This window comes from Panthera onca, chromosome X, assembly GCF_046562875.1.
Source record: "Panthera onca isolate mPanOnc1 chromosome X, mPanOnc1 haplotype 2, whole genome shotgun sequence".
NCBI lineage: Eukaryota > Metazoa > Chordata > Mammalia > Carnivora > Felidae > Panthera > Panthera onca.
The window spans coordinates 11215706-11241463 of NC_138357.1; positions in this window are offsets into that span (position 1 = coordinate 11215706).

Consider the following 25758-nt stretch of genomic DNA (forward strand, 5'->3'; position numbering starts at 1 on the left):
CATGATCTCATGGTCCGTGAGTTCGAGCCCCGAATCCGGGCTCTGTGCTGAGAGCTCAGTGCCTGGAGCCTGCTTTGGATATTCTCTCTCTCTCTCTCTCTCTCTCTCTCTCTCTCTCTGCCCCTCCCCTGCTCACGCTCTGTCTCTCTGTCTCTGTCTCTGTCTCTGGGGCTGCTGGAGTCCGCGCAGGAGCAAACCGGGGTGCCTTCAGTGGCGGTGACAGCTGTGGGGCACCTGCAGTGCTGCGGTGGCCGTCGGGTTCCTGGGCGGGACCCGCGGCGGCGAAAGGTGCAGGGAGTGTGACAAGGCTATGAGGGCTGTCGGGCCTTCCGCAGGGGAGGCTGGCCCTGCAAAGAAGGCCACTGGCCGCCTGGCACCTGCTGCGGGGCCGGGGCCGACGCCCCCCTTCTTTGTCCACCCGCAGGCGTGTCAGCTAGGCCGGGGTCCCCAGCCGTCTGTGGTCGGGGGAAAGCCAAGCGGATCCTTCCAGCAGCGTCCTGTGAGGCTGGGGAGGTGGTCCCTCACCCTGATCTCCAGTTCCCTGGAGAGAAGAACTTGCCCGGGGAGGAGCTCCCTCTGGGGGCCGAGCTGTGCTGCCTGAGGCAGGGGACGATGCAGGGGACACAAGAAAACTTCTTCCTGCCCTTTATCTGTGGTTATTCTCTTTTTATTCTTTTTGGCTCCACCGTGTGCTGCAGCTTCCCAAGTGGACTCCAGAACTCTCCCTGCGTTGTTTGGTCCATGGAGAGCTGCCCAATTGGTATTTTTTCCAGCGGCAAATGCCATTTTGCTGACATCACTCCTGTGCCCCTGTCTTCCCGTGGTCTTAGTTCTTTCTCCACTTAAGGGACACCTACTTACGACCCTCGCACTGAACCTCATTTCTTTGTCTGCCATACTTAGGATACATCTCTTTTTATTTCCGTTACTTGGTACTTTTCCCATAACACTTGGGAGAGGGTCCTCAAGCTTTATTTTGCTGGCATAGATTTTTCTCCAGCTTGATCCTTCCCTTCTGGGGCTTCTGAAGGACGTTCGGATGGCACCGGAAAGAACTAAGCTTTTTCCAGTACCTAAGACTTCTAATAAGCTCATCCTTTAGAAAGTTTTGACATTTCTTCGAGTGGAAGAGGACAGGCTCCAAGCAAATAGATCTAGTAATTTCTGTGACACTCTTATAGTTTCCCTAAAAATATATCCACTGGTAGTGAAGTGAATGTTTCTATTAACACTGAATGAAAATACCGTTTGCTTACGGAGGGGAGTGTTGTATAGCAAGATAATTTTACACATATGTTTATTCTATAGTAGCCAAACATTCCTTTCAAATGCTTAAAAAAACAAAAGCAATTTGCTACTCTTTCTCAAAATGTGGGCTCCACAACACGGATCAGATTACCATTTGTGCTTCTTAAAAATGCATATTCCTGGGTCCCGCCCTGTGTCTACTTATTCTGGTTTTCTGAGAGTGACATCCAGGAATCGATCTGCATTCTATTATTTTATTTTCACTTTTTTTTGTAGTTTCAAATCTTTATTGAAATTCCAGTGAGTAACATTAGTGTGATCTATCTGCTTTTTACTTTTTGTAAGTTTATTTATTTTGAGACAGAGAGAGAGAGCAAGCAAGTGAGGGAAGGGCAGGGAGAGAAGGAGAAAGACCATCACAGCAGGTTCTGCACCATCAGTGCAGAGCCCTACTCGGGACTCGAACCCACGAACTGTGACATCATGACCTGAGCCGAAATCGAGAGTTGCACGCTTAACCAACTGAACCACCCAAGTGCTTCATCTGCATTTTAAATAAGCTTTGAAATTGATTTCAATGCACAATAAAACATTACAACCCCTCTAGAACCTCTAACTCTAGATCTCCGCTCCCATAGCCTCTTTCTCCGCACAACTCGAGACGTTTGATGCCCCATCTGTGTTTGGTTCTATCTCTGACCCTGGAACCAATCTGGTTCTTAGTTGTGGGGAATTGAAAGAGCTCTCGTTCCATATTCAGGTGACAAAGTATCAGGACACCTTGTTCTGACCTTGAATAATTATGTAAGCAACTCCATGAGAGAGGCTTCATTCTGTGGCTTGGTAGAAAGCTTGCTCACTACTGCTGCAGACCATAAAATCTCAGTGGTGTATTCATTTAAAATCAACCACCTTTTGGGAGACGGAGGAAAACAAAATTGGGGGGATGTAATTATGCATTTGTTGCCAGGCACAAGGTAAAATCAGAAAGGCAAGAAGGAGTACGAGCAAGAGATTGACCTTTCCTCTTCCCGGGAGAAGACAAGGACATACAATCAGGATATTGGACTGAGATGCTCCTCACAAGTCAGCAGTGCTCTGGAAACCCAGGGAAACAGAGGCCTCAATTATGCCACCATCAGTTCGTGCATAGTCCCCAAAGTGCAATTTACCAATGAAGGAATGGAAGGAGAATGCCTATGATGATTCCTGATCTGTAGTGACATTATCACCCAGAAAACTCTAGCCTCACTAGTCATCACAGGGTCTCCAAACCAGCAGGATGGACATCACTCGAAAGCTTGTTAGAAATGCAGAACCTGTTCCAGACTTCCTGAATTTAAATTTTAGCAAGATCCCCAAAGGATTTAAATGTTTTTTAAATTTGAGGAGCACAGTTCTAGAAAACTGCCTCTCTAGAAAAGCCAGCGTTTCCAAAATGTATTCCATAGTCTGGCATACGGGCTTTAAGGCAGAAGATTAAGGTTTTACAGCTTTACTACCCACCCAGAAGTCTCTCCACCTGGGCTGTGAGACAGATTATGAGGCGGTCTCACTGCAGGCCTGTATTGCAGTGTTGAAAAAGGAATTGGGATGGACTCAAGTCCAGGTTCTGCCATTTATTGGCTTTGTGATGTTCGGAGGGCCGTTTAAACTCTACGATTCTCAGTTGCTTCACCAACAGAATAGGACTTACCGAACGTCCAGTGAGAAAACATACATGTTAGTGCATTATAACTTCTTAGATAAAATTTTTGTATTATGTGGATGGTTCTCAAAGCTGTTTTCCTGATCTGAACTCTTTTCTCAAGATCAAATCCTAAATTTATACTACAATGGTAAACTTAATGGGAGTCAATTTAGAGGACGAAGGAAAACCGATCAAGCTGTCAAAACAAGGTGGGAATTGAGAACCAGGTTCAGATTAACATGCTGGAATCAGAACTGGAGAGAGGGGACAGGAACACGGGAGTTCAGAGTCATATTTCCATAGAAGAGTAAACAAAAGTTGTTCAATCGAAATTAAGAACAGCAAAGCGAATCACACTCAAAAGTGACCTGCACACCATCACAGTGTTCAGTAGTTGATGTATAAAAGAGTATCACTCCCACAGCTGATAGATTTCAACAAGGTTGAATCAGGGATGCAAATCATTAAATATGTGTTTGGGAAGCCATAAATGTCTTACTACACTTAATGAGAGATCTCTTCCCTAAACTTAGTTAACTATAAGCCTGGTTAACAGGTTAATCTAAGAGTTACAAATGTTGCCGAAGCATAAAAATCACCTGCCGAGCGTTGAAAACCACAGAGGCATTTATCGTTTCAACAAAGAAAAATGGGCACGGGAGGGCAGGATCCACAAAAGAGCGATCGATAGAGAGACAGAGGCAGAGGAGAGGGAGAGAGGCTTTCTTGAGAACAGGTGCCAGACTGACCAATATTTGAGTGAAAAACATTAATATTTAAAGAGGAAATGCAAGGATGATGTTAGGTTCTGTAGATGGAAAGATAATTTCCAACAATCTGCATGCAAGCATAACTGAATAAGAAGTCAAAGTTGACTCAAGTAATTTCCCACTGGAACATAATGAATGTGATAGCAAGCAATTTTAAAAAGCTGTACTCGATACTCTTGGCATCTACAGGATGTACGGAAACTGACAATCACGACGGCGAGTTTCAGGCACTAGGGCAAAGTATACAATTAACTAAATAAAAATGAGAAATGGCAAACTATAAAATGCGATGTTTCCCTCCACAGATATCAATTTATTTGAAATGTGACTACACACGTATTTAATTTTTTTTTGGCCAAACAGTCAAGCAATCAGTCCCATGCTATCGCATGATTTCAAGTATTGGCACCAGAAACTTCCATCATTTTTTTAACAATGAAAACTGAATTCATGTGAAGACCATGCGTTAACCTCCTGTCTCTCCTTTCTTTTGAATCAGCAGAAGTTCCAAGGAGCAGAAATTTGTGGAGAGGAGCCAAGATGGGCACATGTGGTCAGCTGGTTAAAGAGAATTTTAAAATGACATTTATATGTTTGCTGTCACGCACTTTCAGGAGTAGGGAATTGCGATTGTTTTATGACAGTGTAAACCATTTCTGACATACGTATGTGAGCGGGCTATCGGGAAGTAGAAAGTGCTGAAAATCTGAACTCATATTCTCCAGTTGAATCTTGATAGTCACCTCAAGTCATTGCTGCTCTCAGGCCAACATCAGAACCCATAAAAGGTAGAATCAGCTCACTCAGCCTCTTCCTAGAGGAAACTGGAGAACCTTCAGAATAAATAAATGACTACAACTCTAGAAGAATAATCTATCCACCGAATACAGAGTCATTCAGACCTGGGTTTCACCAAGCTAGCAAAGTAGCTAGCATTATTCAGTCCCAGGGGGGGTCCTCTCCTCCATATAACTTATCCATAACAGCATGAACTAAAGTGTGATCTCGAGGGTATAACACGACACGACATAAACGAGTATAAAAGATTTCAGGATAAATAATAAAGCCAAGGATAAGAGGCACGAACACAGCGTACCAGACACCATCTAAATCTTCTTATATAAGCCCACTCCAGGTCAGTTAAGTCACTCCTGGTTAGTTCCGGACCACGTCAGACTCTCTTCTGAATCCTCACAACTAATTCACGATCACGGCCTCCCCAAATCCCAAGAACAAGTCCCCGTTTTGAGATTCGTGAAAATTGAACCCCTTTGGCTTGACCATGCAAAGACAGAATCCTCCGAGGTCACCATGATCCTGGATTCGGCAAGGCATCTGACAAAGCCCATCATGAGCTCTCTGAGGGCAAGATGAAAACGTATGAATTAAGAGCTAGAAGAATTCGGTAAATCAGTACCTGTATGAACAAGTGTCCTTAACATATGCCATTTAGTCGCAGGTATCGATCTAGAAAAAGGTCTATGGTGCTATGATGCAAAGTTCTGTTGGGAAACTTTGCTTATTCAATTTTTTTTTCTTATTCAACGAAAATGTGGAAGACATAGTTAACAAATCTGGATGATTTGAAAATAGAAAAATATTGCCTACTAGAATACTAAAAAAAATAACAGAACGGAACAATGAGCTAAATTTCATATGATGAAATCTATGAGTCAAATGCCATGGGGCCTAGATATATTAGATGTGCTGAGCCTTGGTACTTGGAATCAAAAATCTCAACTTCATAACTGAAGAATGAAGGAGAAATTAAGTAGTAGCAACATCTATTGAAAACAATTCTATGAATGTAACAATAACCTATTTGAGAAAGAGACAGAAAGACAGAAAAACAGAGAGAGACTAATGGGGTGCGTGGGTGGCTCAGTTAAGCATCTGACTTTGGCTCATGTCATGATGTCACAGTTCGTGGGTTCGAGCCCTGCATCAGGCTCTGTGCTGATAGCTCAGAGCCTGGAGCTAGCTTGCTTCAGATTCTGTGTCTCCCTCTTTCTCTGCCCCTCCCCCACTCATTCATTTTCTCTCTCTCTCTCTCTCTCTCTCTCTCTCTCTCTCTCTCTCTCAAATAAACAAACATTTAAAAAAAGAAAGACTACCACAGAATGTTATACAAAGCACGCAGGAATCCTGCCCTTTTGCAGCTTTCACTCATGGGAAAACTGTGCAGAGATCAGATTAGAGGATGTGGGGCATTATCAAGGTCACTGTATGAGCAGGACAGGGCCCAGTACTATCCTGCTCCAAGTAACTAAAACGCTTACCCATGGTACCCTCAGGGAAAACTTGAACCACTCAACCACCATGCACCTAACTCCAGAGCCTGCTTCCTGTCTGCCCCTAGTGCTTTAAATGCTTTTACTCGAGAAGCACACCTTCCTTTTGGTTTAGGTTGAATCCTTCATTAAGCCTGGGCGATAGCATTGGGCAGCTGGAGCGCACAACCCTCTGCAGAGCTCCAGCCTCGGGAGAGAGCACCGGCTGCTGGGGTGATAGCAGAGAAGTCGGCCCCCCTAAACATGCACTCAGCTCCGATGTGGAGCCCTGGATTCTCCTGCATCTTCTACCTCAATCTCCAGGACATATGTTCTGGGTCAAAAACCCGGGATTCTGCAACAGAGATAAAAATAGCCGGTGGCATTGAGGAGCTGACTCTGGACTAGACAACCTTCGAGAGGCCCTTTTAAAATGGAAATTCTGTTGCTTTTTCGCATTGATCGTCACGAAGCAAAAGATCACGTGAAAAGAATCATTGCTTTTGGGTGAGACAGATTTGTATTTGAGTCCTATTGCTACCTTTTACTAGCTGTGTGAGTGTGGACAGGTTTTTTAACTTCTCTGAGCCTTAGTTTCCTCAAATTAAAAAAAACGGGGAAAGGTGTTAGAAAGTAATAAAAATAAGTACCTCTATACTTTGCTACAACACATTACAGAGTGTCACAGCTTCATGCTTACTACAAATTACACATGAACGTGCATAGATTTTTCCTTCGAACGAAACAAGTTCACACCAGAAATCAGATGATTAAACCCCTCTACCTGTATCTTTAACTATACCGCCTATGCTTCAGATTGTATGTCTCACTGTGCTACTGTCTCCCCAAGATCGTGTAGTTCCAAGGTGACTTTTCAGAAGCAGAACTGAAAGCCAGTATCCTGTTAAATTACACTGTGCCTATCAAAAACTCTTCTGTTGCTAATCCCTATGGTGCTCTATCCTTCCCAGTTTCTCTGTGAAAATGCTGTTTTATGTTGTTGGTATGGCTTGATAACACTTGTATTTATCTGTTTGCATAGAACGTCATAATCACGGGGTGCGTATGTATGTGTGTATGTGTGCAAATACACACATTTTCAGGTTACTTTATAAACCCTTCAGAGCGAGTTGAACCAGATAGCCAAGCACACTAATATAGCATATTGTATTTCCGAAAATAAGGTCTGAATCCCATTTAGTTTGACAGGAAGGCATTTTGTAAGTCTTTTGGCTAATCTTTCGTTTGCTCAGAGAGGTCAGGACGATGGAATGCGTCTATCTCTTCTCTATCTTACCACACTCGTCTTCTAACTCAGAGCTCACGAGTCAAACATTGTGTTAATGCCTCCCACCTTCTTGACGGCTTTGTAATGATGTTTTATGCTTCAAAGATGAGGAGCTTGACATAAGTATTTTTTTCATCATTATCTATTCATCGAGAAAGCTGGCATTGCCTTGGATGAGCTATTGCACCTCATATTAGGATACACGGATAGCAGCATACCTGCATAAGACATCATAGCACCATCAACACAAATGGAAGGAACATCGGCAATGCAAATTTATGGAGATATGTGAAACGCTGATGGATTCATACAAAGCAATCCTAACGTGATTCCGATGCAGGTAGGTTTCAAAGAAAACATTAGGGTCTCTGCTTCTACCACAACCATCCAAGACACACGCTGATGCAGATGGCTGTATTCTATGACATATAATTGTTTCATACTCATCAGAGGTGGTTGCAGTGTTTACCACAGCAGCCAAATGGGCAGAGAGGATACAAATTAGAGACATCAAAGGAGAGGCAGTTCGGAGGTTGAGGACTCTCCTGAAGGCAGAAAGAAGGTTTCGTCTGGTACGCTACAGTCCTGGTTACAAGATGTAGAATGAGTTACAGCAGCATAAAAACCCAATCAGGGGGCAGATTTATCCCAATTCACAGAAGATCGAGCGCATGAGGTGGCTCAGATGCTCGCAGATGAATGAGGAGCGTGAGGAGGTGAGAGTGGGCTGGTAATTCTGAGTCATTAACCCGCCTTTCTATGGCTGATTGTTGACAGCATTCAATTAAAATCATGTAAGCAATACGTTATAAACCTTCATAAATTATTACGCGGATATGTTTAGTAGCTATTACTTTTGATCACTAGCGTTCTTTGTATTTTCTATATTGTTAATGGTTTTGTCTATTTCTGTCAATTACTGACAGAGAGAGGTAAAAGTGCCCAGTTATAATTGTGATTATCTGTTGGCATGTATAGTTCTATCATTTTTTTAATGCTTATTTACTTATTCTGAGAGACCGAGAGAGCAGGGGAGGGGCAGAGAGAGAGAGGGAGAGAGAGGATCCCAAGCAGGCTCTGCACCGATAGTGGGGCTTGATCTCACCAACTGTGAGATCATGACCTGAGCCGAAATCAAGAGCCCCAGACGCTTAACTGACTGAGCCACCTGGGTGTCCCATATCAACTTTTGATTTATGAAGTTGGGTGCTCTGGTATTAAGTGTATGCATATTCAGGGCTTTTTTGACTTCTTGATAAACTTCCCATTTTATCATTATGGTCTGTGTCTCTTCACCTCTTATAATACTCAGTCTTGAAGTTTAATTTGTCTAATACTAATGTCAACTCTCCAGTTTTCTTACTCTTACCGTAAACATAGTGTGTCGTTTCCTTTCCTTTTACTTACAACCTATTTGTGTCTTGAAAGTCTCCCGTGTTTCCTATAAACAATTCCCATTTTGGTTTTGATTCTTTTTATCTAATCTGATGGTCTCTATCTAATTGATGTGTTTATTTCTATTTAATGCAATTATTGAAACGCCTGGGTTTCACTGTGATTATAGTGTATGTTTCCACTCGCCTCTTATCTTTTTATGTTCTTTAATTGCTCCCTTCTTCTCATCTTTTGGTCAAATTGCTTATTTTTGAATCTTCCGTTTTGTTGTCTATACTGGCTTCTTCGATATACTTCCTTTAATGATTTTTTTAATGGGTGTATTGGGGCTAATGATATGGTACCTTATCAAAAGCTAATGAATACCGTGAAATCACACTTCTCACCTTACACACCGCCTTTCATATTTCCTACTTCTCATTTTTTTTTGGTTTAATAACAGATATTTCATATTTCCCTCTTTCAAACTTTCCACTCAACGCTGCCAAGTATTCATAGAGCACTCGTGCACAGACTTTAGGGGCCTCCCTTGGGATATCTCCCTCCTTTCTTGTTTCCCGACCTGCAGAATGAACTACACTTGCCAAAGTCTGATCCTGTATCCTCAGCCAAGCGGGACTCTCACGCTTTCTTACACTCCAGCTCACTGTCCTGTGTTTCAACAACTGTCTCAGTCGAGGGGCTGAGATGTGGTTGTGGAGCTCAGTTATGTTTTTGTTTTTGTTTTTGAGGGGGGAGGGTTCAAGTGAGCAAGGGGCAGAGGGAGAGAGGGAGAGAGAGAGAGAGAGAGAGAGAGAGAGAGAAGCGGGGCTCCCCTGAAGCGGGGTTCGAGCTCAGGAACGGCGAGATCATGACCTGAGCCCAAGTAAGATGCTTGACGACTGAGCCACCCAGGCGCCCCTGTTTTTCTTCGCCTACAGTTCTAGTTCTCTAGCTGTCAGTGTGTGGAAAACATTTAACTTTTTTTATTTTTTATCAAAAAAAATTTTTAACGTTTATTTTTGACAGAGAATGACAGAGTGCGAGCAGGGGGAGGGGCAGAGAGAGGGAGACCCAGAATCTGAAGCAGGCTCCAGGCTCTGAGCTGTCGGCACAGAGCCAGGCGGGGGACTCGACCTCACGAACCGTGAGATCATGACCTGGGCCGAAGTCGGACGCTTAACCGACTCAGCCACCCAGGCGCCCCGGAAAACATTTCTTCGTATAATCTGTCCCGTTTTTGGGGGGGAGGGTTGGTTTTGATTTTGTTATTGTCGTTGTTTGCACCACAGCCAAAAACAGAAGTCTATTTCAGCCAAAGGGTTTTGGAGACCTTTCCTTTTAGAAACTTCCTTTGTCTACCCCTTTTCTGCCAGAGACCTGACAAAAATAGAAGACTCTGAAATTCAGTAGCAGGGGAAAAATAGAATTTTGCTTTTCAGCCAGTAGTATTTACTATTTATTGGGGGAAAAAAAGTAAAATATACTTAGGTGACTTCATAGCTAAGAAATCTTGATGTTTTCCTCTTATGTCTGATGTTCAGATTTTCCTATACTTTTTCTGGCTAGGAGTTGTAAAAATTGAGATCTCTTCCAGGTAATCTCTAGAATTAAGCAAAAATAACTTCCATAATTGTCCTCAGAGAGATAATATAAAGAACACGTTTTACGTTGCTACTAAGCTCTCCTATTCATATTAGAGATGTATTCATTTCTGGGCTTAAAGACACTGTTAAAAATGAAATTGTTCTCACCTTCTATCAAACCATAAAGTTCATTAGTGCACATCTCCGCTAGGTAGTTATGCAAGTCGACCATATAATACTACCGTAGAAACCAACTAGAAATTCAGATGCTGATCAATACAGCTTAACTTCTAAAAAGCACACAAAGAGTGAGAAAAGGCTTGTTAACTTCCTGTCTTCCTTTGTCAAATACTGAATTTCAATAACAACAGTTGAAGCTGATCTTACAATATGCAAAATTAGAATCAGAGCATCAACTTCAGATGTAGCATTAAGAATAGTACTCTGGGGGCGCCTGGGCGGCTCAGTGGGTTAAGCATCTGGCTCTTGATTTCAGCTCACGTTGCGATCTCGCAATCTGTGGGATCGAGCCCCGCATCAGGCTCCCCGCTGACAGCACGGAGCCTGCTTGGGATTCTCTTTCTCTCTGTCCCTTCCTTGCTCATGCTCTGTCTCACTCGCAAAATAAATAAACTTAAAAAAAAAATAGTCTTTTGTGTCATAATTGAGTTTTACAAACACCGATTTGACCAGAAACGATCACCTCTTCGTTATTACATTAGAAAAAGCTTTGCCTGTGTCCCACCATGCTGGTCTCAGCCCAGTGGCTATTTATGCTGGCATTTGACCATGTTTTCATAGCACATAGCATAGTCGTGTTCCCTGTATTGCAATACATTAAATTAGAAACATGCTGTGCGTTCTGAATGGCATTTCAGAGCATGATACAGCCAAATTATATGAAGAGAAGTGGCGATATAAAACTTGGACAATTTCCCCTGACAATTGGGAAATGATTGCATTTTGGTAACAGTTTCTATGCCGGTATATCTCTGCACGGACGTGATTTGGTGCTCTGCTTACTTTGCATTTTGTTATGTTATTTGCATTCATTTTATTCTTTAATCACAGCTACCATCTTGGAATGTATGTACCATTCCGTGCTCATATTATCTATGAGGAAACTGAGGCTTCCACAAGTTCATATGACTTAACAAAACTCACACAAGTTAGAAGAGATATAAAACCAAAACCCCACACTGTCTGACTCCAAGTACCACACCTCTAATAATTTTATTATACCGTCTCACTTATTTTTGTAGTAGGATTTAGTCTTTTGTGTAAGATTTTCACACATTTTGCCTTCTATTCCCTTTTTAATTGTTTTAATGTTTATTTATTTTTGAGAGAGAGAGAGAGCACGTGTATGCTCACACGAGAGGGCAGGGTAGGGGCAGAAAGAAAGGGAGACAGAGGATCTGAAGCCGGCTCTGCACCGACAGCAGAGAGCCTGATGCGGGACTTGAACTCACAAACCAGGAGATCGTGACCCGAGCGGAAGGTGGGCACTTACCGAACGGAGCCGCCCAGGCACCCCTCTCCTTTTGATTTTTACATCCGATCTCTGAGGCTTGCAGCAGAGCCAAAAGATCAACCCACGTTCATCAAATGACAGGCCACATCCTCTTTCCAGCAATTCACATCATCTCCTTAACATAAACCAGTCCAGGCCTCTTACTCTTACCAGTAAACTTCCGTCACAGTTCATCCTAACCTATTCGCCCTAGAGCAAATCGACTGAATTGAGCTCCCAGAGTTCAGGCTCAAGGGGGTGCACTCTCTTCACATTATGTTCAGACAGAATTTGAACTTAAATACAGAACTGTTGAAACCCACAATGAATTGTAGAGCCAATGCTAAGACATTTTGCCCTCATCCATCAAGTGTTTGATTCATTCCCACATTCTTTCAGAGAGACTTTTATTCTGCGTATACCTTCTAATCACCCACTCTGTCCCTAACGTTCTGGTAAATACTAGAGCAAAGCTGGTCTAGTTGCAAAGACCAAGAAGAAAGCAGAAAGATGCAATCTGAGATCTAATAAAAGTATATACAACCAGCATCAGGAGTTTAAAGGAAGCGGTAATTAAATCCGCTGGCAGATAAGAATGTAAAGAATCAAAGACGGCTTCACAAAAGAGGTAATATTTGAAATCAACTTAACTTGAAGGGCATACTTTACAGGTAAAGAAAATAGATTTATCAAAGACTTAAAGATGTAAAAATCCGCAGTACATCGGAGGCAGGGAGAAAAATTAGCAGACTATTTCAGGTATCCAAATGGGAGATAATGAAAGCTGAAACGGTCAGTGTGTTAGTAAAAGAAATCAGCAGTAATCACGCTACCCTGAATGAGGGAAACAAGGAGGATTCCAGGGGGTCGGCAGTTTTCTACTTTTGGTGAGTCGGCGGGTTTGATTCTATTCCATGAGGTGATAAATGCCAGCCCTGGCTTGTGACCCATTAGGGAAATTAAGGTACCCCTGCTAGAATTGGAGGAAGTACAACAAACGAGCCGTTTTTGTCTTCCTGGGTTGACCAGAGGATGTGAGTGCTGTTTCCATGAAAGGTACTGTTTCATCCCGGGTAGAAGGGTTAAGATGTTCTATGTAGCTAGATATGTGGGAATGAACGTCAAAGGGCAAAAATACTGAGTCAATCCCCGGCCTCTTTTACTTCATCTCCGTCCCTTTCCATTTCCCTGCTCCATTCTGTATGGCAACGTGGAGGCGCATGACCTCTGCGGTTTGCTTCCGGGTCTCCGTTGATGGGTGACTTTCAGGTGGGCTCAGCCAGTTCGAGGCACTGACAGAAAATTGAAGGGCAAGAAGAGGGGGAAAACCAGAGTATTTGTCCCCCTTGCTTTGCTTCAAACAGCATCTTAAGTAGGAATTGCCTCTACTCTGTGGCTTTAGTGCCCTCTGTAATTCTCCTTTTAGCCAGGTAACTTCATCTCCTGGGCTTTGGGGACCCTGCCTCTTCCCTTTGTTCTCAGGCTGAGGGCTGTTGAGGTTTCTGATGTTGTTAACCTTGGGTGCCCTCGCTGTCCCCTTTGACTTCTCATTTCTTCTGTGACCCACGTAAACAATTCCTCGCCTTCAAGTTTCTGTTTGGAATATTCATGTGTTTTCTGTTTTTCTGGGTTAGAAGCATACAAATGCGGCCAATGCTACAAAGCGATTAGAGAGAAAAATAATTGAGAAGAAATCAAGGAGTTTTACAATTAGGTCCTGGGTGACCTGTGGGAAAGCAGTTTGAGGGAAAAGCCAGATTTCTTTGAGATGAGAATTTGATAGGTGAGGAACTAAAGGTAGTAAATACAAGCAGCTCTTCCAAGAAGTTTCACGGGAAAGAAAGAGTTGTCGTAGGGGCGCCTGGGTGGCTCAGTCGGTTAAGTGTTTTGACTCTTGATTTCAGCTCAGATCATGATCTCGCAGCTCACGAGATGGAGCCCTGCGTCGGGCTCTGTGCTGACAGCTCAGAGCCTGCTTGGGATTCTCCCTCCCTCTCTGCCCCCCCACCCCCAGAATAAATAAATAAATAAACATTTAAAAAAAAAAGAGTCTAGTAAACTGACTGGTGGGCAGACTCACAGGACTATTTTACATTGTGTTATGTTTTACATTATTTAGAAAGTCAATTAAATATCTGGAACATTACATTGCTCATTCGGGATTGCTTGGCTGGTGAGAATCACAGATCCATTGGGCTCCAAACAGCCACGTGCGAGCATTTGCTCCAATGTATTACTTTCAGGCAAAACCAGACTTAGAATATCTCCGAGGAAAACCCAGGCTCTCCAAATTCCTCAGGATTTGTGTCAAAAGTAGAATGTGCCTGTCAAAAAAGCAATATGATTTTAGGACATGTTAACAGAAATATAGTTTCTGTTACTAATGTCCTTCATAATAAGGATGTAATACTCTGTAGCGATGGGATAATGTTTGTGTGTTCCATTTCCTAAGGAAAGTATTAATATATAAATTTTTAATTTTAATGTTTATTTATTTTTGAGAGAGGGACAGACAGAGCACAAGGAAGGGAGGAGTGGAGAGAGAGGGAGACAGAATCCAAAGCAGGCTCCAGGCTCTGAGCTGTCAGCACAGAGCCCGACGCGGGGCTCGAACTCACAAACCTTGAGATCATGAGCTGAGCCCAAGTTGGACGCTTAACTGACTAAGCCACCCAGGCACCCCTATATTTGAGAATATCTTAAGGGGCACAACCCAGATGCCTTACCACATGAAGAAGAGTTAAGGTCACCGAATGAAGTTTAGACTGAGAGAGGATATGAAATGATGTCATTTCATAAACGAAGGTTTGTTACGTGGCCAAAGTGAAGGGAATTAACATGGGATGAGTACCTACTAGACGCTAGATACTTTGCTAAGCATTTTAATTCTCACAGAAACCCCCTTTTTAAAAAAATGTTTTATCACAGAAACTCCTTGAGGTAATTGCTATCTCCACTTTACAGATGGGAAAATTGAAAGCTCGGGGTGATTAAGAAATAGATTAACTATCTCACAGCCGTTAAGGGGACCGGATATAAAGTCAGAAGAACACATATTCCTTCTATTGTAGCATACGACAGATTAATGAGATGAGTTACACTTATAGGGAATGAATTGAGCCAGTATCAGACAGAAACTCAGGACCCCTCTTATTCAGCTAGATCCTTTCTTAATCCAACTGCTGTCAAAAATTGTCTCAGAAAACAATTGTGCCAAACCTCATTGCACCCCCAAGAGGAAGAAACTCGCAGCGAGAGAAGTAAAGATCATGGTTAGAAATTAAAGTGTAGGGGCGCCTGGGTGGCTCAGTTGGTTAAGCATCTGCCTCTTGATTTTGGCTCAGGTCATGAGCTCACAGTTGGTCGTGGGATCGAGCTCTGTGCTGGGCGTGGAGTTTAAGATTCTCTCTCTCTTGCTCTCTGTCTCTGTCTCTCTCTGCCCATCCCTGGCTTGTGCTTTCTCTCTTTCAAAAAAATAAAAAAGAAATTAAACTGGACTAGGACTAGAGGTTTCTTGTATCCCTGTCTTTCTCAATTGCTTTGCATTTCTCCCCCATCACTGCTCCACTCTACTCCAATAAAGCCAGAGGCAAGAAGAATGGTCACACTGCTGTTTCCCCTGAGCAAAATGAGTCTTCATGACTCAATCTCATCCAGCCACCTCCCAAAGTCTGCCTGTACCCCCTCTGTCAGGTCCACACGCCCACTCTGTACCTCTCCTTCCCCCTCCACTATATTACCAACGCCTGCATATCAAAGTTAACCGGTCTTATGTCATGCCACTTTAGGGTTAGGCTTTCTGATATCTGAATTTATAACTCACTAGTTATATCAGCCAAATTATACTCCTTTTCCTTCTAAGTCAATAAGTGAATTGCAATGAAGGCTTTCCGTAGAAAATATCTAAGCCTACGGTACCTTGCATACAGTGAGCTCTCAGGAAATAAATATGGAATTGACATTAATGGATCAAATGCTTGGAATCCCAGGCACACCATCAGGATGCAGGGTCAGATGAGCCCTGGGCTGGCATCCTATTTCAATGTTTAACAATACTCCCTGTTAGAAAATTCTTCCTAGTATTTTGCCTAAATCCCTCATGATGCAATTTACACTCCATTCTCCTTGTTCTGTCCTAAGAGAAGATTGAGACCAGCTGGTGAGCATTCTCTGTGTAATAGCTCTTTATACACTTAAAGGCCATTATTAAATCCCTTCTTGGGCTTCTGTTTTCCAAGCTGAACAATCCTGTTCCATTAACCTTTTTTCGTAGCCCTTATTTTCCAATGATTAAATCATCTTGGTAACAGTCCTCTGAACCCTCTCCCTGTTCGACCAATCTTTTCAACCATGGAGCTCCACAGTGGATACATTTTTACAAAGGATCAAGAAAATTCTGAATGTCAGAACAAAATTGTCTCAAAGTCTTGGGTCATACAGATACTTGTCATTCGGGGATTTCCCAATAGTTAGCTATTCATGGGCAACCCTGAACAATTTGCTACTTTACTGAGTCAATAATTCAAAATCACTGGCCCTGCAAAGCTTCTTGTCTATAGGATCCCAGGCAGTGAATGACTCTATCTGGCCCCAAAGCATCCACAGCTCAGCTAGGCTAGACTGTTCTTCACTTATTTCTGTATATGCAGTCATTCTGGTGCACTGTCAAAAAAGAATGTTGGCAGAAAATTTCCATAAAAAATGTATGCTATACTAATAAGATTCATGTACAACAACAACAAAGGCAACAGTATCCTATCATTCTCCTATTACCTCTTTCGCCTCATATCTTATAATCTAAATTTCTTCTTCCCTTGCTTCACTGTGGCCACCCTGATCTTCTTGCAGTTATTAAAACCTGCTAGAGGGAGAGCCTGGTGGCTCAGACATTTGAGCCTCTGACTTCGGCTCAGGTCATGATCTCACGCTTTGTGAGTTCGAGCCCCACACGGGGTTCTCTGCTGTCAGCACAGATCTGGCTTTGGATCCTCTGTCCCCGTCTCTCTCTGCCCCTCCTCCGCTCATGCTCCTTCTCTCTCAAAAATAAACGTTAAAAAAAATATGCTACACACACCTCGGCCATAGAGCTTTTGCCCCTTCTCCCTCTACCTGGAACACACTTTTCCCAGTTATCTACCATAGTTCACTCCCTCATCTCACTTAAGTGTTCATTCAAATGACACCTGTTCTGTCCACACTCCCTACCACCTTGTAACAATATTCCATAAACCATTTTTCACGTTTGTTGTCCTTTTCCCCTGGACTAGAATTGAAGCTCTGCCATTATGCCACCGGTGTCTGGAAAGGAAACTAGAACTTCCAACATTTTTTTTTTTGAATGAACAAATATTTGCCAGCTGCTGACTCATGGCTACACACACGCACGCACACGCATTTTTTTTTAACCCAGGAGGTGATGTGAATTATCAGAGTATAAATTTAATTGTAAAATATGCATTTCATGTTTATGGCCTAAAACATTGTGCTAAGACCTGTCTTCTGGGAATCTGGGTCTACAGAAAACAAATCTACAATGGCAGGTGACAGGCTTGAGGATTGCTTAAGAGACACTCAATTTTCTGAAGTTGATGCTACAAAGGATAAATTTATCTATCAAACATTGGCCTTTGATATGCCTGGCAGAAAGATAATACTCAACTTGATGACCTATCCACAAGATTCTACACATGATGCTGTATTGTTTTCTCTATAAATAGGAACAATTTCCACCTCTAACAGTATATCAGGGTATTATTTTCAATGCAACTTAACTCTTCGTGGATCTTAGCTTTCTTTTTATTTGTTGTAGCTCATTTGATAAGTGAAAACAAAACTATGTGGTCATTTTCATCTCCCTTTGTTCTTTGATTTGCAAGGATGGCGTTTCTCTATATTTGTTCATTATTTGTATTTTCTGCTATGTGCAATTCTAAGAGACTTACCATACTACTACACCTTGGGATCTCTTGCCTAGTGTCAACAAGGCCTGAGGACAAGTCTTTTAAATCCCTGTGTATCCTAAGAAACCTGGTCTAATAATCAGAGGTCGGCAGTACAGACGTGTCAACCTCAAAATCACCAAGTCACGGCTCTTTTCCTTTTTAATAATTCAACTCACATTAGTTCTTCGATCAAATTTACAATCCATGCTGCAAATCAAGCTTTCTCGATTCAGGGGGTGTCCAATAGCAAAGCAAGCAGCTGTTCTCCTTTAGGCAGGACTTCTACCCTCTGTAGGCATGGAAAGCAACACTCATGTCGGGATTCTGGAGGTGACTGCTTTTGGCCTTGCAGGTCAACAATCAGCAGATAATTCAGGCTGAACAGTATATCAAATCACCTCTTCCAAAGGCTTAACCAGTGATCAAGTCATGCTAGGAGGAGCCAGACTGTTAGCATTTAATGGCGAACTATGTTTTGTTTAGATCAAAATTCAGGCTTTTTCAAAAATAAAGGACGTTTGTGAATAAAGTTGCTTCAAAGGAGACAGAACGAGAAAAGATGTTTACAATATCTGAAATGCACAAGGGGTTGATCTCGAGCCTTGCAGGTTTCACTAGAAAGATAGCCCCTTATGTAATTTTAATGTTCTACATAAAAGCATAAAAATAAATGAATTTGATACTCTACTTAACCTGATATATCTAGAATATCCTTTCAAAATGTAATTAATATAAAAACTATGGGGAATTTTGCTTTGTCTTTGTCATGCTGTGTCGCCAAAACTCCAAGTGCATTTTCTACTAATGACCAACTATTTTTAAACCTACAGGGAAATCTTTAACAGTAACTGTGTTCCTAAAATAATTCAAATAAATAATATAATAATGTACTTAAGACTAAACCACTTAGATTGTTTTTTTTTTAATTTTTTAATGTTTATTTTTGAGAGAGAGAGATTGAGAGAGAGACAGAGTGTGACTGGGGCAGGGGTAGAGAGACAAGGAGACACAGAATCCAAAGAAAACTCCAGGCTCTGAACTGTCAGCACACAGCACAACAAGGGGCTGGAACTCACGAAGCGTGAGATCATGACCTGAGCTGAAGTCGGACGCTTAACAAATTGAGTCACCCAGGTGCCCCCAGATTGTTTTTTTTTAAACATTTTTTAATGTTTATTTATTTTGAGAGAGAAAGAGAGAGTCGGGGAGGGGGGAACAAAGGATCCAAAGTGGGCTCTGTGCTGACAGCAGAGAACCCGATGTGGGGCTCGAACTCATGAACTGTGAGATCGTGACCTGAGCCGAAGTCAGATGCTCAACCGACTGAGCCACCCAGGTGCCCCATAGATTGTTTTTAATGTGGCAGGATTTCAAGACTAATCTCTACTGAAATACTTCTGCGTTTTCAAGAACTATTTTTCATTCTTCACGGTGTAATTAGAATTTAAATGATCCTCTTGTACAATTTAACTATGGCTACACATAGGTCAAGACCTAGCTAGAGAGATGGGATTTGTCTTTCTAGCCACCGCAGCTTAACTAGTAGTGAGATCTCAGTCTGCTGAGACTGAGGCCATTTCGTCAGCCAACACTTTTGAATGAAAGGCTGAAAGTGGTGAGGGACGCTCACAAAACTAAATTCCATCTCACAGACCTAGAGTTTGCCTCCTCTTTCTCCCCTTTGAACAAAAGCTGCATTTAGTCAACAAAGAAAAAAAGAGGGAGAAGGAAAAACAAACCATGAGAAACTCTTAAGGATGGACAACAAACTGAGGGTTGACGGAGGGATGTGGGTGGGGGATGGGCTAGATGGGTGGTGGGCACTAAGGAGGGCACTTGTTATGATGAGCACTGGGCGTTGTGTGTAAGGGATGAATCACTGAATTCTACTCCTGAAACCAATACTGCACTGCATGTTAAATAACTGGAATTTACATAAACATTTGAAAAGAAAAAACCTAAAGTTATATTTACTCTTGTCCCTGCTTCCATCTTTGGAAGGCACTTGGGAACATACAACACATTTACCAATTCAATGCGTGACTCATTTTTCTGTCAGTCTGCCATAAGCCTATATAGTATTAGGAGGTTTGGTCTCACCCTCTCATCTCTTTTCCCGTGTGCAGGCTCCAGCTATTCCACCAACTGGGGCAAAGACCCCCTTCTCTTCGTGTCACCTCATGACACGGTTACTACCCAGACTTGCTTACACCATGTGGGGGGAGGGCATAAAAAACAATGACCACCAGTTGACCTGTGAGCTGGACTCCAGCACTCGGAAGATCCTTATCCCCTCCCCTGTCCTTGAAATGTGGGTCCCACTTGCCTTTCCTTCTTCCAGAGGCTGCTCCAAGGACATGGCCTCTGGAGTGACCTGCCTCTTTCTTTGGTCTCTCCCTGCCCTCGGCAAGTACTTTTGAGAAGATGGCAATGATTCTCATACTTCACCCGCTCTCGTGTCACTCAAAGGCCTAAGTCTACTGATGACACTCCCAAGTCATGTAAGGCAGCGGGGGCCACCACAGGGAGGGAAGCCATCCGAGCGGAGTTAGAGAGGAGGGTCCCTGAAAAAATAACTGGGTGCAGCACAGGTACTGCCTCTACTGGAGAAAAATGTCCCGATTTCATTTTAGCCAGGATCAAACCAAGTACCTAATGCCCAGCTGAATGTATTTGTCTTTTAGTCATGAAATCATCTGGGACATCATCTACCTGATGGCTTCTTTCTGCAGAAATCGGGATCTCTGTGCAGCGCGCTAGGAAATAGGCTTGGCACCTCTCCAGGCTATTCGCTATTCAAAGCAGGTGCTGGGTGCTTGGCCGTGCTCATGAGGGAGGATTAGAATGCCAGCAGAGGCTTTCCCAGAGAATCGGCCTTCCGGTTCTGCTTGGGTGCAGGAGCCCTGCCAGGGACAACATGGCTCCGGAAAAGAGGGTCAACCAGCGGGAACACACAGGAATTTTACCAATGTCCCCAACTCCCAAGGCAAAGAAATGTATGGTGTAGGGGGGTGGGGCTAGGAGAATAACAGGATGTCAACGAAATCAATCCCCATTCCAAATGATTCGGGGGGAGGCATTCAACAAATTATACTCTTTGCAATATACACTTTGCTGGGACTTGAGAACAGGAGTCAGGGCGCAGAAACACACAGTGTTTACTCCTTATGGCTAACATTTTGCTGTGGGAATGATGCCCTATAACGTGTAATTAGGGCCTGGATTCTTTTTTTTTTTTTTTTAAATTTTTTTTTTCAACGTTTTTTTTTTATTTATTTTTGGGACAGAGAGAGACAGAGCATGAACGGGGGAGGGGCAGAAAGAGAGGGAGACACAGAATCAGAAACAGGCTCCAGGCTCCGAGCCATCAGCCCAGAGCCTGACGCGGGGCTCGAACTCACGGACCGCAAGATCGTGACCTGGCTGAAGTCGGACGCTTAACCGACTGCGCCACCCAGGCGCCCCTCTGGATTCTTAATATACTACATGACACCCTTTCTTGAAAGTTCCTCCGTGGTGGGTAAGATTTTTGAGGGTTGTATGTACGTGGGAGAAAGAGACAGGGACGGGACACGAACACAGGAAACATGGGGCTGACTTTTTTTTTTTTCTTTTTACTTTATTTTCTGAACCCTCAGAAAGTTCTTTAAGAGTAGGATGGGGGGCGCCTGGGTGGCTCAGTCGGTTGAGGGTCCGACTTCGGCTCAGGTCATGATCTCACGGTCCGTGAGTTCAAGCCCCGCGTCGGGCTCTGTGCTGACAGCTCAGAGCCTGGAGCCTGCTTCAGATTCTGTGTCTCCCTCTCTCTCTGGCCCTCCCCTGTTCATGCTCTGTCTCTCTCTGTCTCAAAAATAAATTAAAAAAATTAAAAAAAGATTTTAAAAAAAAAAGTAGGATGGGACTATGTATCTTTATTCTATATTGAATACTTACTCATTCTGAAGTTTTTATTTTTTTATTTATTTTGAGAGAGAGAGGTGGGGGGGGGGCGGGTCACAGAGAGGGAGACGGAATCCCAAGCAGGCTCCACACTGGCCGTGCAGAGTGTGGTGCGGGGCTCAAACTCATGAGCTGTGAGATCATGACCTGAGTCAAAAATCAAGAGTTGGACACTTAATCGGCTGAGCCACCCAGGGACCCCAAATACTTAATCTAAAAAGAAGTAGATATCTGTCTTGGATGACATCAAACACAGAGAATATTTATTGAGGACCGAGCAAACAGAGAGAGAGAAAACCATGGCCAAACATACCGTCAACTCGTCCTCCCATTAAATTTTTGCTCTAGGGTAATATGGACCAGAGCAAACTTTTAGAACTTTTGAATGGTTGGAATCTTGAGGGATGGGGGCAGTTAGGCTCGTACAGACATATTAAATAGAAAAAAATAACAGGATATAAAAGCATATGGTTATAATTCGAGATACATTACACCACACCTTTGACAAGAGGCTAGAGATGTAGGGGGAATACCAACAAATGTTAACAGAGTTGAAGGTAAAATCCTCAGGTGCATTTTTTTTTTCTTTTCTCAAATATACAAATTCTCTAACACACACTGGAGATGGAAAAATACCAAGCGTACAAGGAGAAAAAAAGGAAAGGTGAGCTAGCAGTGGGGCGGGGAGCATGAGGACAAAAAGCGGGCGGCTTTCTAGTCTCTGTCCCCGCAAAACCTACCCCAGGGATCCGAGGGCTCCACGAGTTTTGCCCCCTCGAGTCCCCCTCACTTCCTCCAGGCACGCCTAGGGCAGCCTGCCTCTGTACGTGCTGACCCCACAGCTCAAGGGGAAGACGGGCAGCACGTAGCGGAGGACCGAGTCCTACGTGTACAGGTAAACTTCTTCCCTAGCATCTAGCTTATTTGAAAATAGCCCTCCTACGCCTGGGTGGCTCAGTCCGTTGAGGGACCGACTCTTGGCTTTGGCTGAGGTCACGGTCTTAAGGTCACGGGATTGAGCCCCGTGTTGGGCTCTGCGTTGAGTGTGGAGGCCCGCTTGGGATTCTCTGTCTCGCTCCCTCTGCCCCTCTCCCCGACTTGTGCTCTCTCTCTCTCTCTCTCTTGAAATAAAAAAAAAAAGGAAGAAGAAAATAGCCCTTCTATATCATCTGAGAAAAGCTGGGCACTTGGGTTTACAGTAGGAGCTGATAATTTGGCAACGCGTGTCAACAGCCCGACAGTGAGGTTTTCTGGTGTCCTGCTGTAACATATACAGCAAACGAACATATCTCTGTTTGGAGAAAAGGTTAAGAGCCTTGTTTTTTAAAGTGGTGTTTACTCTAGGTCAATGATCCTTTTGATGAGTCTCGATATTCTTTTTTGGTATTGCCTGTGAACTCTGGCACGCATTAAACAAACGGCCCTATGTATTTTCCCCCCTAAACTGATGATGAGAAATTTCTTATGTATTGAAATGTCCTTAATTGTTAAATACTACATCCTTCTATTTGAAGGAGAAGGATGATTCCGCTTCCTGGAGTCAGGGCCGTGACTCAACTCCAAGGAGGGCAATGACCCTGGGCTTCATGTTTTCTTTCTCTCATCCTGGTTTAAGGGATAATGAAGGAGGAAGGTGTTACCCCCAGGGCAAGTAGCAACATGGCTGCCGCTGATCCAATAGATTCAAAGGATCTAGCTGGTTTGGAAAACTAAGAAAATGAGGGCTGCAAATTAAGTTTGAGCACTAAATCAATCTTTTGATTACTGGATTCAAGTTAAAGGGCAGGAGGAAAGGCTTTATAATCTTCTCAGCATGGCTGGCTGTTTCTAGTCAGGCGTGCTGCCCACAGCATAATGCCACACTTCCTTTTATTAAAATGTCAAATTCTATTCAGCTGGAAATTTTCTTAAACGCCGGAGAACGTTTATACTGAGTACACCTGACCGACTCTGGGGTTTATATCAATTAAATGAAATTTGGGCAGGTTGGATCACACTTCCCCCGAAAGAAACATGGTTCCCCTTCATATTCTCCCACGTGGTACCTGCATATGACACGAAAAAACCCAGCAGTCGTTCTGACTAGAACTCTACTTAATGTTGAGACTTTGGATTCAAATAAGGTGAGTCGGGCCCAAGCAGCGAACACTGACTCAATGAAAGCAGCCGCAACGTGATGGTAGCCAAGTCTACCACAGGAGAGAGGCTAAGGGTTTAAAGTCGTTTTGCAAGTATGCAAGTGACCACGATGGCCAACACCGTAGAACCAGTTGGTTTGTGCTTGCTTGTTTATTCTTGTGAGATAAAACAATTCTGGAGAAGAACCGGCCACGACCTGTCTCAGAATGTGAGTCCAGAGTTTAACAAACGGGAGCCTTGGCTACTTCCACATCTACATCTTAATCAGACGCCAGTATATGAAATAAGAAGAGTCCTACATGCCCTCAAGAAGCAGCAAGATCATGGAGAGCCGGTTCCCATGATGCTTACCCATCAGTTTTTCAGAAAGGAAATTAAGAATAAGTGATCACTCTTTCAGGGGATCTCTTTTGCGCTGCTGGTGGGAATGCAGACTGGTGCAGCCACTCTGGAAAACAGGGTGGAGGTTCCTCAAAAAATTGAAAATAGAACTACCCTACCACCCAGCCATTGCACTACTAGGTATTTATCCAAGGGATACCGGTGTGCTGTTTCGAAGGGGCACATGCACCCCCATGTTCATAGCAGCACTGTCCACAATAGCCAAAGTCTGGAAAGAGCCCAAATGTCCATCAATGGATGAATGGATAAAGAAGATGTGGTATATATGTGTGTATACATATATATACATATACATATATATATATACACACACATACACACACACACACATACACACACACACACACACACACACACACACACACACACAGTGGAGTATTATGTGGCAATCAAAAAGAATGAAATCTTGCCATTTGCAACTACGTGGATGGAATTAGAGGGTATTATGCTAAGTGAAATTAGAGAAAGACAAGTATCGTATGACTTCACTCATATGAGGACTTTAAGAGATAAAACAGATGGACACAAGGGAAGCAAAAATAATATAAAAACAGGGAGGGGAACAAAACATAAGAGACTTTTAAATATGGAGCACAAACAGAGGGTTACTGGTTGTGGGAGGGGGCATGGGCTAAATGGGGAAGGGGCACTAAGGAATCCACTCCTGAAATCATTGTTGAGTGCACTATATGCTAACTAACTTGGATGCAAATTAAAAAAATAAGATAAAAATTAGAAAAAGAGCTGTAAACAATAAATAGCATTGCTTGTAAAAAAAAAAAAACAATAAGTGATTACTGTTTCAGAAGTTAATCTAAACCAGACCACCCCTCTGAATCTCTAATCGTTCTGTTTATTGACTATGGACAGTTATTGGGATTATCCGGGGATCGGCAACTATACTGCTCACACTTAGTTTCACTGAGAACCAAACATTGATGTTCTTATTCATCTCTTTTCTGGGGGGTCTACAGACTTACAACTGCGTTCACAGTAATTTTTCATTCACTTTTACTTAATACTAGCTTTACTGAGCCACAATTCAGAAATCATAAAATTCACCTTTTTACAGTGTGTAACCTAGTGGGTGTGAGTATATTCACAGAGTTATGCAACCACCACCACCACTGCGTAATTCCAAAACAGGCTTATCACCCCAAGAGAAACCCTATACCCATTAGCAGTCACACCCTATTTCCTTCTCCTGAAGTCCCCAACAACCACTAATCAACTTTCTGACTCAATGTATTTGCCTCTTCTGGATATTTCATATACATTACATCATAAAATATATGTGATTTTTGGCTGGTTTTTTTTTTTTTTTTGGTTTCTTTAAATTGGCATAAGATTTTTAGTGTTTTCCATGTTATATTAGTACTTCATTTTTATGAGCAAATAATATTCCATTTTATGGGGATTTACAAACATATGGCTCTCCCTTAATCAACGGATGGTCACTGAGTGGTTTCCACTTTTGGGCTACTATGAATAATGCTTCTGTGAATATTTGTGTATAATTTTTTCCTGTGGACATATGGTTTTAATTATCATGGATATATATTTAAATACGAATTGCCTGGATCATTTGGAAATTCTC